The 14,945-nt window shown below is 43.3% G+C and overlaps 1 protein-coding gene across 1 annotated transcript in view; it reads left to right on the top strand.

Annotated features, from left to right (window-relative positions):
- The first annotated feature begins 642 nt into the window (after nucleotides 1-642).
- LOC106591314 (nuclear receptor coactivator 2) overlaps nucleotides 643-14,945 on the top strand; it is a 168,327-nt gene continuing 154,024 nt past the window's right edge. The window contains 1 exon segment of the mRNA XM_082970808.1: nucleotides 643-987. The gene's annotated coding sequence lies outside the window, so the exon portion shown is untranslated.

The following is a 14,945-nucleotide window of genomic DNA, read 5'->3' as shown; positions in this document are numbered from 1 at the left end:
TGTGTGTGTGTGTGTGTGTGTGTGTGTGTGTGTGTGTGTGTGTGTGTGTGTGTGTGTGTGTGTGTGTGTGTGTGTGTGTGTGTGTGTGTGCAGTCCTCTCTACACAAGACCTGAGTCAGACTCTAGAATCATCTCTGGTTCTTTCTGCTTTGCTCATCACTTTACTTCTCTGCATCCCAAATGACATCCTATTCCCTTCTTAGTGCACTACTTGGACCGGGAACCTATAGGGCCTTTGTGAAACGTAGTGCACTATAGAGGGAATATAGGGTGCCATTTGAGATGTATACTTCATCTGCAGCAATAGTCATTGTCTGATATGTTTACCCCATGTTCCTAATCAAACTATTCACAATAAAAAACAAAATAAGATACCTTTACTATTTTTGTAATAAGTACCTGTAATATTACTTGCTAGGGATATACCTGGGGGATCCTTAATAATACATATATAACGGAATAGGTGTATTTAGCCTACATGTTGCTGTAAGTAGATGTAAATTGGTTATGGCTATAGTCTATCTATGCTGTCAAGTCATGTTAAATAACTATGCATCCTGTTTGATGAAGTAGTTAAATCACGGGTGTTTCTCTCCGCTGTCTCTCCGTGCTATATCACCACTTTGACAGGTTGTTTCTGTTTGGTCTGTGCAAAGCAACGCTGCCTTCCATACCGGAGAGAGATCCCCCCCGCTAACCGGAGTATCTCCTCTCTGTGGTGCGGTGATGTGATGTGATGTGTGTGTGTGTGTGTGTGGTAGGGGGGAAGGCTTTCTAGCGAGATAAACAAGCAGCCAGTCATGCAGCGTCGGGGTTTGAGCCAGCAGCAGCAGTCAGCAGGCAGCCAGCAGCCAGCAGCAGCAGTCGGAGGAACATGGCCGCAGCACAGTTAGCTAGCGGTAAATAGCTTTTCCTCCCGACCGAAGGTCAGACCGGGTTTAACACACGGGATTTAACACAGCACAGGCCGACGGAAAGTTTCACGTCGTAAGTACCGCATGTGGGCTTTATCAAGGGTTCGCTGGGGTTTTATTTTTTGGAGGGGGGATAGGGGGGTGTTGTTGCAATTCGTGTTATTTTTGGTGTTTAATTCTGCGATGGGATTGGATGTGTGAAACGGTTGTCGGTGTTAAGGTAGGTTAGCTAGCTGCTAGCTACCACACGGGAAGCTAACTAGACATGTTTTCCTGCTACTTGAGTGACTGAGTTCGTAAAAAACATGGTGTTTCTTTTGCCTTTGCCGCAACACTTGGACCAATTTTCACTAGTCGTTTCTGTGCTTGACAGACATGCAGTGTGTTTTTTTGTTGTTGCATTTGGTGCACCGGGGAATACTTCGTATTTCTGAGTGTGTTTTGTTGTCGGTATGAAGTTCACCGATCCGGGTATCGTTAGCTAACCTTTAGCTAGTAACAGTGGATGTTTTCTCTCTCTCTCTCTCCTTGGATATTTAACTGTGGGTTTTTTTGTTGTTGAGCGGGCTTTTAAATTCAGAGCAGTGATGGGATTTCTCATATCCTGATTCACCCTTACCGTAAATCTAAATATAAAGGTTAACAACTTGGTTTACGTAATGTTCCCTAAATGAGTGACTTTAGTGAGTCAGCTTTCTTTCTGCATCGTGCAGTGCTTCGCTACCATGTCGCTTGGTGGTAAAGTTGCAACGTTACACCAGTGGTATTTCTCAATAGCGGTGTCAAACTGAATGGACACGAAGTCACGTTAAGCGGTGTGGAGTCAAACCAAGTCAGTGTTGTGACGATGTCAAACCCCCCAGGACTGTTCCCCTCCCCCAGGACTGTTCCCCTCCCCCAGGACTGTCCCCCTCCCCAGGACTGTTCCCCTCCCCAGGACTGTCCCCCTCCCAGGACTGTCCCCCCACCCCCCCCAGGACAGTTTCTCCACCCCCCCAGGACAGTTTCTCCACCCCCCCAGGACAGTTTCTCCACCCCCCCAGGACAGTTTCTCCACCCCGCCAGGACAGTTTCTCCACCCCCCCAGGACAGTTTCTCCACCCCCCCAGGACTGTTTCTCCACCCCCCCCAGGACTGTTTCTCCACCCCCCCCCAGGACTGTTTCTCCACCCCCCCCCAGGACAGTTTCTCCACCCCCCCAGGACAGTTTATCCACCCCCCCCAGGACAGTTTCTCCACCCCCCCAGGACTGTCCCCCCCCAGGACAGTTTCTCCACCCCCCCAGGACAGTTTCTCCACCCCCCCCAGGACAGTTTCTCCACCCCCCCAGGACAGTTTCTCCACCCCCCCCAGGACTGTTTCTCCACCCCCCCAGGACTGTTTCTCCACCCCCCCAGGACAGTTTCTCCACCCCCCCAGGACAGTTTCTCCACCCCCCCCAGGACAGTTTCTCCACCCCCCCAGGACAGTTTCTCCACCCCCCCAGGACAGTTTCTCCACCCCCCCCAGGACAGTTTCTCCACCCCCCCCAGGACTGTTTCTCCACCCCCCCCAGGACAGTTTCTCCACCCCCCCAGGACAGTTTCTCCACCCCCCCAGGACAGTTTCTCCACCCCCCCCAGGACAGTTTCTCCACCCCCCCCAGGACAGTTTCTCCACCCCCCCCAGGACAGTTTCTCCACCCCCCCCAGGACAGTTTCTCCACCCCCCCCAGGACAGTTTCTCCACCCCCCCCAGGACAGTTTCTCCACCCCCCCCAGGACAGTTTCTCCACCCCCCCCAGGACAGTTTCTCCACCCCCCCAGGACAGTTTCTCCACCCCCCCAGGACAGTTTCTCCACCCCCCCCAGGACAGTTTCTCCACCCCCCCCAGGACAGTTTCTCCACCCCCCCCAGGACTGTTTCTCCACCCCCCCAGGACAGTTTCTCCACCCCCCCCAGGACAGTTTCTCCACCCCCCCCAGGACAGTTTCTCCACCCCCCCAGGACAGTTTCTCCACCCCCCTTTGAAGGAACGTTCCTATCGCGTTGCGTTTGTCTCTCTCCCCCCGGGTAGAAAGAGAGCAGATAGCCTTCATGTAATTGTACTTTTCTTTAGAAAGTGGGTTTTAATGACCTATTTACAGTCTACGCAGGCGAGGTTGCATAGTGCGATGACGTGCGGAACAGCGCAGCCAAGCTCTCATGCGTTTCAACCTCTTCTCACGCCACACCTCTTAAATCATAAACGCATTGAAAAGTACAGCTTTCATTAAAAAAAATTAATTAGTCAATTGTATAGTCTCAGTGCGTTTTATCTTTTCAACTGTCCTCCACATCGTTTTGAAATCGGAGCATCTGCGCTTGCATTTAAACATCGCGAGTCACCCTGGTCTCAGAGCATTTCGTATTATTATGTATGTAAATTCTTGGTATTTCACTTGTAATGATATGTTAAGTTCAAATGATATGTATTAATTAGTGGATGTCCAGCAATCATTTGATATGTTATGAATTTCAGTTTGTGCAATATGTTATGGGTTTGTAAAATATACAATATGACACAAATTTGCAAAACGTAAGATATGTTACAAATTCCAATTTGTCGTTGCTAATGTTAGCTAGGTGGCTAATGCTAACGTTAGCTAGGCTAGGCGTTAAGGTTAGGCTTAAGGTTGGGACTTAGGTTAAAGGGTTAAGGTTAGGGGAATGGTTAGCTAAAATGGCTAGGGTTAGCTAAAAGGGTTAATGTTAGGTGAAGGGTTAGCTAACATGCTAGCTAACATGCTAAGTAGTTGTAAAGTAGCTAAAAAGTATTAAGTAGTTGCTAAATAGCGCTAATGCTATAGTTGTCTGTGATGACAGCTGAACATGCAACCATTAGGTTGCTAGACATTCGCGTTAAACGCCCGTCCACTACAACCAACCGGCTTTAATTTTTGCATTAAGTAACTTTTCTGTAACCATACTAAATATTTAATTAACATACTGTATCATTCTCATTTGAGGGTCCAGGTTTCCATTTACTATGTTACCTCTAGTGTATGAGACCAGGTTGCACGAGGGGAACCTCTGTCCTGTCTTGCCACAGCACTGTGAACTCTGGCACATTTGAAGCATATGATTGGTCTAGTTATGTAAAGGATAAAGGGGATTGGATGGCGTTTTAAAGAAACGCCCCTTAAGATTAGAGTGGCGCTGAATGGAGAGAGAACGTTCTCCAATGAGTTAATAAAACTGGAAAATAAAACGCAAGGTAGCGCTATTTTATGTACAATGTTGTAAAAAAATAAAAAATAATACTTTGCTGTTACTCCCGTCCATATGGCAGAATGCAGCCTTTTGACAGCATGTACGAAAGTTGATTTAGTCCCTACTTGCATTAGTCCCCTTGTTTAATGATTGACATTTAGGCTGTGACAAGGAAAAGGCTGCTTCCAACTATCCCATTCTTTTTTCCCCGGAACCCCCCCCCCCCCCCCCGTCTTTTTTCCCCGGCCTCCCCATTTGCCAGCCTCCCTATCTCATTTCATTACCACCCCAAAAATGTATAAAAACAATTATTAGCATACTTAAAAAAAAAAATAGTTCCCAAAACATCTCACAGTAACAAAGGCGTCGAATTTGGAGTTTTAATTGAATGTTCAAACCACCCCGAATACACCTGACCTGTTTTTAAAAATTTTTTTAAATTTTTAACACCCTGGTCATAGAACTAAGCCATGCCAAAATATGTAGAATTGCAGGAAATTAAGCTTTAAAACAGTAATAACTGTTTTAAGGGTAACTCGCCATCTGAGGGTTGTGCCAGGGGGTAAATGAAATTCACAAAGCAAATCTCACTCTCCAAGCTTTCTTCAAAAGTTGGCAGGCCTGGCATAGTGATGTGACAGTGGCGCTTAGTGATGGGACGATTTGATACCATACAGGTTGTCACTAGTTACCACAGCCACAAAGTCCTAATGATGGCTGATGCTGTGGTAACCAATGACAACCATTGATACCAGATCTCCCACACTAGTGGCTGGCCCAGTGCTCCAGTTGTCTGTGTAGATTTGGAAGTTTAACACCTTTTTAGTTAGTTGGCTTTCCCTGTTTTTTTATTTCTTGACAAACAATCCTTTATCTGATTTTTTTTGTTTTGTTTTGTACCACCTTTTCGGTTTGCTTCCTGTCTTTTTTTTTTAAGTTTGGTGTGGGTTTTTCTTTTGTTTTGCCTCTTAGTTGGCAAATTTAGTGGGCTCCTTGTGGTGGGTGTCTTTTAGGTCCCAGTTGTTGTTGCTAGGCATCTTTCAGACCCACTTGGTTAGTTGTGGTTGTTGTCAGTGACTCTTTGTTAGTTCCCTGTTGTTTGAGCAACATTTTTTTGGGGGTTGTCTTGCTGGGGAACGTAACACAGCTGAGGACTCTCTCCTGAAATCGTCGCACACTAGTATCGGATTTTGAGAGATCCTATTTAGATACAAAAAATGTATTTCTCAAAAGGTTATTGTAAATAAAAACCGCTCTAGTAGTTATTGGTAATTATCAAATTTAAGGATCTAAAGGTTTTTGTTAATATGTAAAAGTGAGTTAAAAGTTTAATTCAAACCCCAAGTAAAGTTCACAAGCAGTTACCACGGGATAAATGACGTACAAAGCTTTGTTTGATCCCTCAGTCAGTGGATCCCGCTGTGGCCTCCACCTCTGCTAGACCTTACTTAGACTTAGTCTACAACAGTGGTCACCGATTACGCAATCTGCAAGGCATTCCTAGTCGATCGCCGAACATTTCTGTAAAAAACCCAACGATAAGCATTCCTATTTTTTTTATTTATTTATCTCGGGACTGTTGGTCTAGGTACGCTCGATTCAGCTGTCCTGCGCACCAGGTAGGTGATAGTGTTCCCATTTTGAACCATTTCATATGTCAGAAGGTACAAACTCTGCCTTCCCCGGTGGGCCCAAGAGGAGCAAATCAAGTGCACTATAGGCCTACCACTGGCCAATTGCATGGCTCAGATGACCGTGTCTGCAGTAATGTAGCAGGTGTAAAAGAATGATACAGTAAAGTTGATTCGGTGAGATTTCTAAACGTTTAAAACCACGACTAGAGAGACTGTCAACGAATACAGCAAAGAGCTGCTGTTTTTACGAGTGAGTTCATGTTTGTTTTTACTCAGTACTGTCAACACTTTCTATTCAACACTTCTTTTTTTTTTTTTTTTAAAGCCATAAAATGCATGTTATGCTTACTTCTACTCACCTGACAACAGCACGGCAGCTGCAGTGAATGAGTAGGAATGTGTATTGATACGCTTCCTTTAGTATTAGTGGCTTGGGTTGTATTTAATACGGAGGAATATTTCACTTTCTCTGGTCCATAGGAGTAACAACATGAATCTGTGCATGAGGTAGAAATAATGAGTTGCGACTCGAGTTTTCCATCAGCTGGAAAGACTCTTGTCCCTTTTTTGGTCACTGTCATTGGAGGAAAGAGAGCGCAAAGGGATGCTGATTGGTTACCCTCAGTCTGCTGCCCTCTTCCTCCGCTGAGACTGACCATCAGATGCAGTCTCCCTATCGGCCCAGTAAAATGGAGCCACCACCTTTTGTAAGTATATAATGGTTGTAAAACTAGGTTTCTTGTTTTAAAAGTAACAACCACGTGATCAATGACGTCCGACTCTTCTTTCGGTCAAGTTGTTGTTTTATTTTCTTTCTTCGAAATGTTTGTTGCAGAAATTCGATATCTGAAACGCTGACCTCTACTGGACACCTTGTGTACCGGTTTAGTTTAGATGTTGTTGTTGTTGTTGGCTCCTGAACTGTAGCTCAGCAGATTTACGACAGGCGATTTGGGATCAGACTGCAGCATAGGCACAAGATCGAATCCTGGCTATGGCAAGAAAATGTATTTTCTATGAAACCACGTTTTTTTTTATCTTCCCATTGTTCAAAATAATTTGTTTGTTTGACTGTAGCCGATGAATCTTTTGTCTTGAGCGTCCTAAATAATGCGGCTAAATATTGAATCAAATAGCTGTCTGGATTATCGTCATTGACCCTTGTTTTGGGGGGGGGGATTCCTCACATACGCTGCTGCTACTCTTTATTATATATCCTGTAGCCTAGTTACTTTACCCCTACCTATATGTACATATCTACCTCAATTACCTCATACCCCTGAGCATTGACTCAGTACTGGTACCCTGTGTTTATAGCCTAGTTATTACCTCGTACCCCTGAGCATTGACTCAGTACTGGTACCCTGTGTATATAGCCTAGTTATTACCTCGTACCCCTGAGCATTAACTCAGTACTGGTACCCTGTGTTTATAGCCTAGTTATTACCTCGTACCCCTGAGCATTGACTCAGTACTGGTACCCTGTGTATATAGCCTAGTTATTACCTCGTACCCCTGAGCATTGACTCAGTACTGGTACCCTGTGTTTATAGCCTAGTTATTACCTCGTACCCCTGAGCATTGACTCAGTACTGGTACCCTGTGTATATAGCCTAGTTATTACCTCGTACCCCTGAGCATTGACTCAGTACTGGTACCCTGTGTTTATAGCCTAGTTATTATTAAGCATTTCTCTGTTAGTCTAAAACCTGTTTTACTAAGCGTGAGAAATTCCATTTGATTTAATACTATGAATGTGTACAGTTGTTGAAAAAAAAAAAAAAATTGTGAACCCGGATTCAACAAAGTCAATATTCTTAACAAAATGACTAAAACCAAATTGAAACAGTGTATAAATGACAATAGACCTACATTCATATAGTTTATTGACTGTCCAGATCACTAATAATCACTAGACAGTCGGGGAGCATCGAAAATTAAGTCGTGGACTATTTTGACAGCAAGGAAATATAACACATTTTCAGTGTGGCCCTCTGGACTTCGGACACCCCTGCTTTATAGTGTACTACTGTAGACCAGGGGCTGTTGGGGACAGGGTGCCCTTTGGGACTCTGCCTTCTGATTGGCTCGACGGGGGAAGCGCTGAGGGCTCAGTTGTGTAGGTACAGGGAAGGCCGTCGTCATGGTTTCATATCACTGCTTTATAGCTCGGTCGTCGATGCTTTTCACCGATGTGTTGTAGGTTGTGTTGTGGCAGTAGCCTATTATGTTTGAGAGACTAATCCAACAAGACTCTGTGCCATAGTTAAGGGCACTAGTGTTTTTATTGTGCCCTTTTTTTTAAACATTGAAGTGCGTTTCTGTTTTCTGAGAGCGCTCTTCTGCTTGACCCTGGGTCGTGTTCATTTAGTGCGCACACCGTAGAAAAACGTTTTGCAACGGAAAACAGACATCTGTGTTCTTAATTGGACAATTTCAGGTAGCAACTCCCTGTTTTCAGTCCGTTTTTGTTTTCCGTTTCGATGCCTCATGAAGACAGGCCCAGGACTCAGGGACTGTACTGTAATCCAGCTCCGACAGACAGTTGGTGTCAGTGATGTGTATCAGACCAGCAGTCCTCCTCTAGAATCACTGTAACTACCTACACACACACACACACACACACACACACACACACACTGGAACACTGCCTGTCTGTGGAAACATACAGACTAAGTCAGTCTCTGTTAGATCTCTCTCTCTCTCGTCACACCAGCCGCGCGCCCGCGCCACATTCCATGCTCAGGGCTAAACATGACAGAGTGCTTGCCAACGGTCAACCCGGGGCTTCTAGGCCAAGACACTTCAACAAGCAGGATGTCAACTTGTTAAACAATGGAAAGTATACAGGGAGGCAGGGTTATTGTTGCAGAGCAAACGCCACACAAGTACATGATGAATTAGACCTACTGTATTTAGTAGTAGTCTACATGATGAATTAGGCCTACTGTATTTAGTAGTAGTCTACATGATGAATTAGGCCTACTGTATTTAGTAGTAGTCTACATGATGAATTAGGCCTACTGTATTTAGTAGTAGTCTACATGATGAATTAGACCTACTGTATTTAGTAGTTGTCTACATGATGAAGTAGACCTACTGTATTTAGTAGTAGTCTACATGATGAAGTAGACCTACTGTATTTAGTAGTAGTCTACATGATGAAGTAGGTCCTACTGTATTTAGTAGTAGTCTACATGATGAAGTAGGCCTACTGTATTTAGTAGTAGTCTACATGATGAATTAGACTAGGCCTACTGTATTTAGTAGTAGTCTACATGATGAATTAGACCTACTGTATTTAGTAGTAGTCTACATGATGAATTAGGCCTACTGTATTTAGTAGTAGTCTACATGATGAATTAGGCCTACTGTATTTAGTAGTAGTCTACATGATGAAGTAGACCTACTGTATTTAGTAGTAGTCTACATGATGAAGTAGACCTACTGTATTTAGTAGTAGTCTACATGATGAATTAGGCCTACTGTATTTAGTAGTAGTCTACATGATGAATTAGGCCTACTGTATTTAGTTGTAGTCTATATGATGAATTAGACTAGGCCTACTGTATTTAGTAGTAGTCTACATGATGAAGTAGACCTACTGTATTTAGTAGTAGTCTACATGATGAAGTAGACCTACTGTATTTAGTAGTAGTCTACATGATGAATTAGGCCTACTGTATTTAGTAGTAGTCTACATGATGAATTAGGCCTACTGTATTTAGTAGTAGTCTACATGATGAAGTAGGCCTACTGTATTTAGTAGTAGTCTACATGATGAATTAGACTAGGCCTACTGTATTTAGTAGTAGTCTACATGATGAATTAGACCTACTGTATTTAGTAGTAGTCTACATGATGAATTAGGCCTACTATATTTAGTAGTAGTCTACATGATGAATTAGGCCTACTGTATTTAGTAGTAGTCTACATGATGAATTAGGCCTACTGTATTTAGTAGTAGTCTACATGATGTAGACCTACTGTATTTAGTAGTAGTCTACATGATGAATTAGGCCTACTGTATTTAGTAGTAGTCTACATTAAGAATTAGACCGACTGTATTTAGTTGTAGTCTACATGATGAATTAGACTAGGCCTACTGTATTTTAGTAGTAGTCTACATGATGAATTAGGCCTACTGTATTTAGTAGTAGTCTACATGATGAATTAGGCCTACTGTATTTAGTAGTAGTCTACATGATGAATTAGGCCTACTGTATTTAGTAGTAGTCTACATTAAGAATTAGGCCTACTGTATTTAGTAGTAGTCTACATGATGAATTAGGCCTACTGTATTTAGTAGTAGTCTACATGATGAATGTAGACTAGGCCTACTGTATTTAGTAGTAGTCTACATGATGAATTAGGCCTACTGTATTTAGTAGTAGTCTACATGATGAATTAGGCCTACTGTATTTAGTAGTAGTCTACATGATGAAGTAGACCTACTGTATTTAGTAGTAGTCTACATGATGAATTAGGCCTACTGTATTTAGTAGTAGTCTACATGATGAATTAGGCCTACTGTATTTAGTAGTAGTCTACATGATGAATTAGGCCTACTGTATTTAGTAGTAGTCTACATGATGAATTAGGCCTACTGTATTTAGTAGTAGTCTACATGATGAATTAGGCCTACTGTATTTAGTAGTAGTCTACATGATGAATTAGACTAGGCCTACTGTATTTAGTAGTAGTCTACATGATGAAGTAGGCCTACTGTATTTAATAGTAGTCTACATGATGAATTAGGCCTACTGTATTTAGTAGTAGTCTACATGATGAATTAGACCTACTGTATTTAGTAGTAGTCTACATGATGAATTAAACTAGGCCTACTGTATTTAGTTGTAGTCTACATGATGAAGTAGGCCTACTGTATTTAGTAGTAGTCTACATGATGAAGTAGACCTACTGTATTTAATAGTAGACTACATGATGAAGTACAGTGAGGGAAAAAAGTATTTGATCCCCTGCTGATTTTGTATGTTTGCCCACTGACAAAGAAATAATCAGTCTATAATTTTAATGGTAGGTTTATTTGAACACTGAGAGACAGAATAACAACAAAAAAATCCAGAAAAACGCATGTCACAAATGTTATAAAATGATTTGCATTTTAATGAGGGAAATAAGTATTTGACCCCTTTGCAAAACATGACTTAGTACTTGGTGGCAAAACCCTTGTTGGCAATCACAGAGGTCAGACGTTTCTTGTAGTTGGCCACCACTCTTAAAGGGAGTGCTCCTAATCTCAGCTTGTTACCTGTATAAAAGACACCTATCCACAGAAACAATCAATCAATCAGATTCCAAACTCTCCACCATGGCCGAGACCAAAGAGCTCTCCATGGATGTCAGGGACAAGATTGTAGACCTACACAAGGCTGGAATGGGCTACAAGACCATCGCCAAGCAGCTTGGTGAGAAGGTGACAACATTTGGTGCGATTATTCACAAATGGAAGAAACACAAAATAACTGTCAATCTCCCTCGGCCTGGGGCTCCATGCAAGATCTCACCTCGTGGAGTTGCAATGGTCATGAGAACGGTGAGGAATCAGCCCAGAACTACAAGGGAGGATCTTGTCAATGATCTCAAGGTAGCTGGGAACATAATCACCAAGAAAACAATTGGTAACACACTACGCCGTGAAGGACTGAAATCCTGCAGCGCCCGCAAGGTCCCCCTGCTCAAGAATACATATACATGCCCGTCTGAAGTTTGCCAATGAACATCTGAATGATTCAGAGGACAACTGGGTGAAAGTGTTGTGGTCAGATGAGACCAAAATGGAGCTCTTTGGCATCAACTCAACTCGCCGTGTTTGGAGGAGGAGGAATGCTGCCTATGACCCCAAGAACACCATCCCCACCATCAAACATGGAGGTGGAAACATTATTATTTTGGGGGTGTTTTTCTGCTCAGGGGACAGGACAACTTCACCGCATCAAAGGGACGATGGACGGGGCCAAGTACCGTCAAATCTTGGGTGAGAACCTCCTTCCCTCAGCCAGGGCATTGAAAATGGGTCGTGGATGGGTATTCCAGCATGACAATGACCCAAAACACACGGCCAAGGCAACAAAGGAGTGGCTCAAGAAGAAGCACATTAAGGTCTTGGAGTGGCCTAGCCAGTCTCCAGACCTTAATCCCATAGAAAATCTGTGGTGGGAGCTGAAGGTTCAAGTTGCCAAACGTCAGCCTCGAAACCTTAATGACTTGGAGAATATCTGCAAAGAGGAGTGGGACAAAATCCCTCCTGAGATGTGTGCAAACCTGGTGGCCAACTACAAGAAACATCTGACCTCTGGATTGCCAACAAGGGTTTTGCCACCAAGTACTAAGTCATGTTTTGCAGAGGGGGTCAAATACTTATTTCCCTCATTAAAATGCAAATCATTTTATAACATTTGTGACATGCGTTTTTCTGGATTTTTTTGTTGTTATTCTGTCTCTCACTGTTCAAATAAACCAAACATTAAAATTATAGACTGATTATTTCTTTGTCAGTGGGCAAACGTACAAAATCAGCAGGGGATCAAATACTTTTTCCCCTCACTGTAGACCTACTGTATTTAGTTGTCTACATGATGAATTAGGCCTACTGTATTTAGTAGTAGTCTACATGATGAAGTAGACCTACTGTATTTAGTAGTAGTCTACATGATGAAGTAGACCTACTGTATTTAGTAGTAGTCTACATGATGAATTAGACCTACTGTATTTAGTAGTAGTCTACATGATGAATTAGACCTACTGTATTTAGTAGTAGTCTACATGATGAATTAGACCTACTGTATTTAGTAGTAGTCTACATGATGAATTAGGCCTACTGTATTTAGTAGTAGTCTACATGATGAATTAGGCCTACTGTATTTAGTAGTAGTCTACATGATGAATTAGACCTACTGTATTTAGTAGTAGTCTACATGATGAATTAGACCTACTGTATTTAGTAGTAGTCTACATGATGAATTAGACCTACTGTATTTAGTAGTAGTCTACATGATGAATTAGGCCTACTGTATTTAGTAGTAGTCTACATGATGAATTAGGCCTACTGTATTTAGTAGTAGTCTACATGATGAAGTAGACCTACTGTATTTAGTAGTAGTCTACATGATGAAATCGACCTACTGTATTTAGTAGTAGTCTACATGATGAATTAGGCCTACTGTATTTAGTAGTAGTCTACATGATGAATTAGACCTACTGTATTTAGTAGTAGTCTTCATGATGAATTAGGCCTACTGTATTTAGTAGTAGTCTACATGAGGGGGGAGGAAGACAGGGAGAGGGGGGGAAAGAGAGGAAGACACAGAGAGAGAGGGAGACTGTGGGAGAGGTTTATGAAACTTTTGTTGTATCTATTTCACTTGCTTTGGCATTGTAAACATATGTTTTGAGAGAGAGAGAGAGAGAGAGGGAGAGAGGGAGAGATTATTCTTTCTCTCTTTCCCAGGCTGAAAGGTGCTTGTTGTTTTTCTTCCAATCAGGATTGGAAAGAGGTGAAATCAGAGTGGAAGAGCAGGCTAATCACTGTTAGTTTATTTCATGTGGCCACTGTCCCCCAGTGTATAATGTTTTTCATCTATTTATAGACCGCGACACTCCTCACTCAACTGAATGACCTTGCTGTCTAACTGGTGTGTGTGAGAACTGTCCCGGGCCGCTTTCTCTGTGTGAAGTGTAAGATACAGGACAAGTCAACCTCCACTCCCTACAGACTGGGGTGTAATGGAGACCTATAGGTGTGTGTGTGTTCAATATGATAGTGTGTGAAAGAGAGCACTACACACAGACTGAAGTGTAAGAAAAGGATATCTAGAGTAGTGCTTGGCACTCTGTGCGACCTTACGTTAGTAAACTGGGGTCATGGGGTCAGGGTTATATTACGCTGCTCCACCAGTCCTCTCAGTTTACGGATGGGGTCAGGGTTAAACTACGCTGCTCCACCAGTCCTTTCAGGTTACGGATGGGGTCAGGGTTAAACTACGCTGCTCCACCAGTCCTCTCAGGTTACGGATGGGGTCAGGGTTAAACTACGCTGCTCCTCCAGTCCTCTCAGGTTACGGATGGGGTCAGGGTTATATTACACTGCTCCTCCAGTCCTCTCAGGTTACGGATGGGGTCAGGGTTAAACTACGCTGCTCCACCAGTCCTCTCAGGTTATGGATGGGGTCAGGGTTAAACTACGCTGCTCCACCAGTCCTCTCAGGATACGGATGGGGTCAGGGTTAAACTACGCTGCTCCACCAGTCCTCTCAGGTTACGGATGGGGTCAGGGTTAAACTACGCTGCTCCTCCAGTCCTCTCAGGTTACGGATGGGGTCAGGGTTAAACTACGCTGCTCCACCAGTCCTTTCAGGTTATGGATGGGGTCAGGGTTATATTACGCTGCTCCTCCAGTCCTCTCAGGTTACGGATGGGGTCAGGGTTAAATCCTGTGATCGGATCGGAGCTACACAGGGTGATACAGTAGTGTAGTATTATATTTTGGCGTGTTGGTCTTTGTCTCATCGTGCTGGATTTAGGATTGGGTTAATCAAGGTTTCATGACTGGATGTTTTTATTCGTTTGGACTCACTGCATGTGTTTGTGTTACCTAGGATTAGTGTGAGGAGACTATTGCTTAGCGACGGTTGTTACCTAGGATTAGTGTGAGGAGACTATTGCTTAGCGACGGTTGTTACCTAGGATTAGTGTGAGGAGACTATTGCTTAGCGACGGTTGTTACCTAGGATTAGTGTGAGGAGACTATTGCTTAGCGACGGTTGTTACCTAGGATTGGTGTGCGGAGTTTATTGCTTAGCGACGGTTGTTACCTAGGATTGGTGTGCGGAGTTTATTGCTTAGCGACGGTTGTTACCTAGGATTAGTGTGCGGAGACTATTGCTTAGCGACGGTTGTTACCTAGGATTAGTGGGAGGAGACTATTGCTTAGCGACGGTTGTTACCTAGGATTAGTGTGCGGAGACTATTGCTTAGCGACGGTTGTTACCTAGGATTAGTGGGAGGAGACTATTGCTTAGCGACGGTTGTTACCTAGGATTAGTGTGCGGAGACTATTGCTTAGCGACGGTTGTTACCTAGGATTAGTGGGAGGAGACTATTGCTTAGCGACGGTTGTTACCTAGGATTAGTGACAATGTACGGA

The sequence above is a fragment of the Salmo salar genome, chromosome 29 (assembly GCF_965601325.2).
Source record: "Salmo salar chromosome 29, fSalSal1, whole genome shotgun sequence".
Classification (NCBI taxonomy): domain Eukaryota; kingdom Metazoa; phylum Chordata; class Actinopteri; order Salmoniformes; family Salmonidae; genus Salmo; species Salmo salar.
Note: the sequence above shows the minus strand (reverse complement) of the source record. Positions and strands in the feature narration are given on the sequence as shown.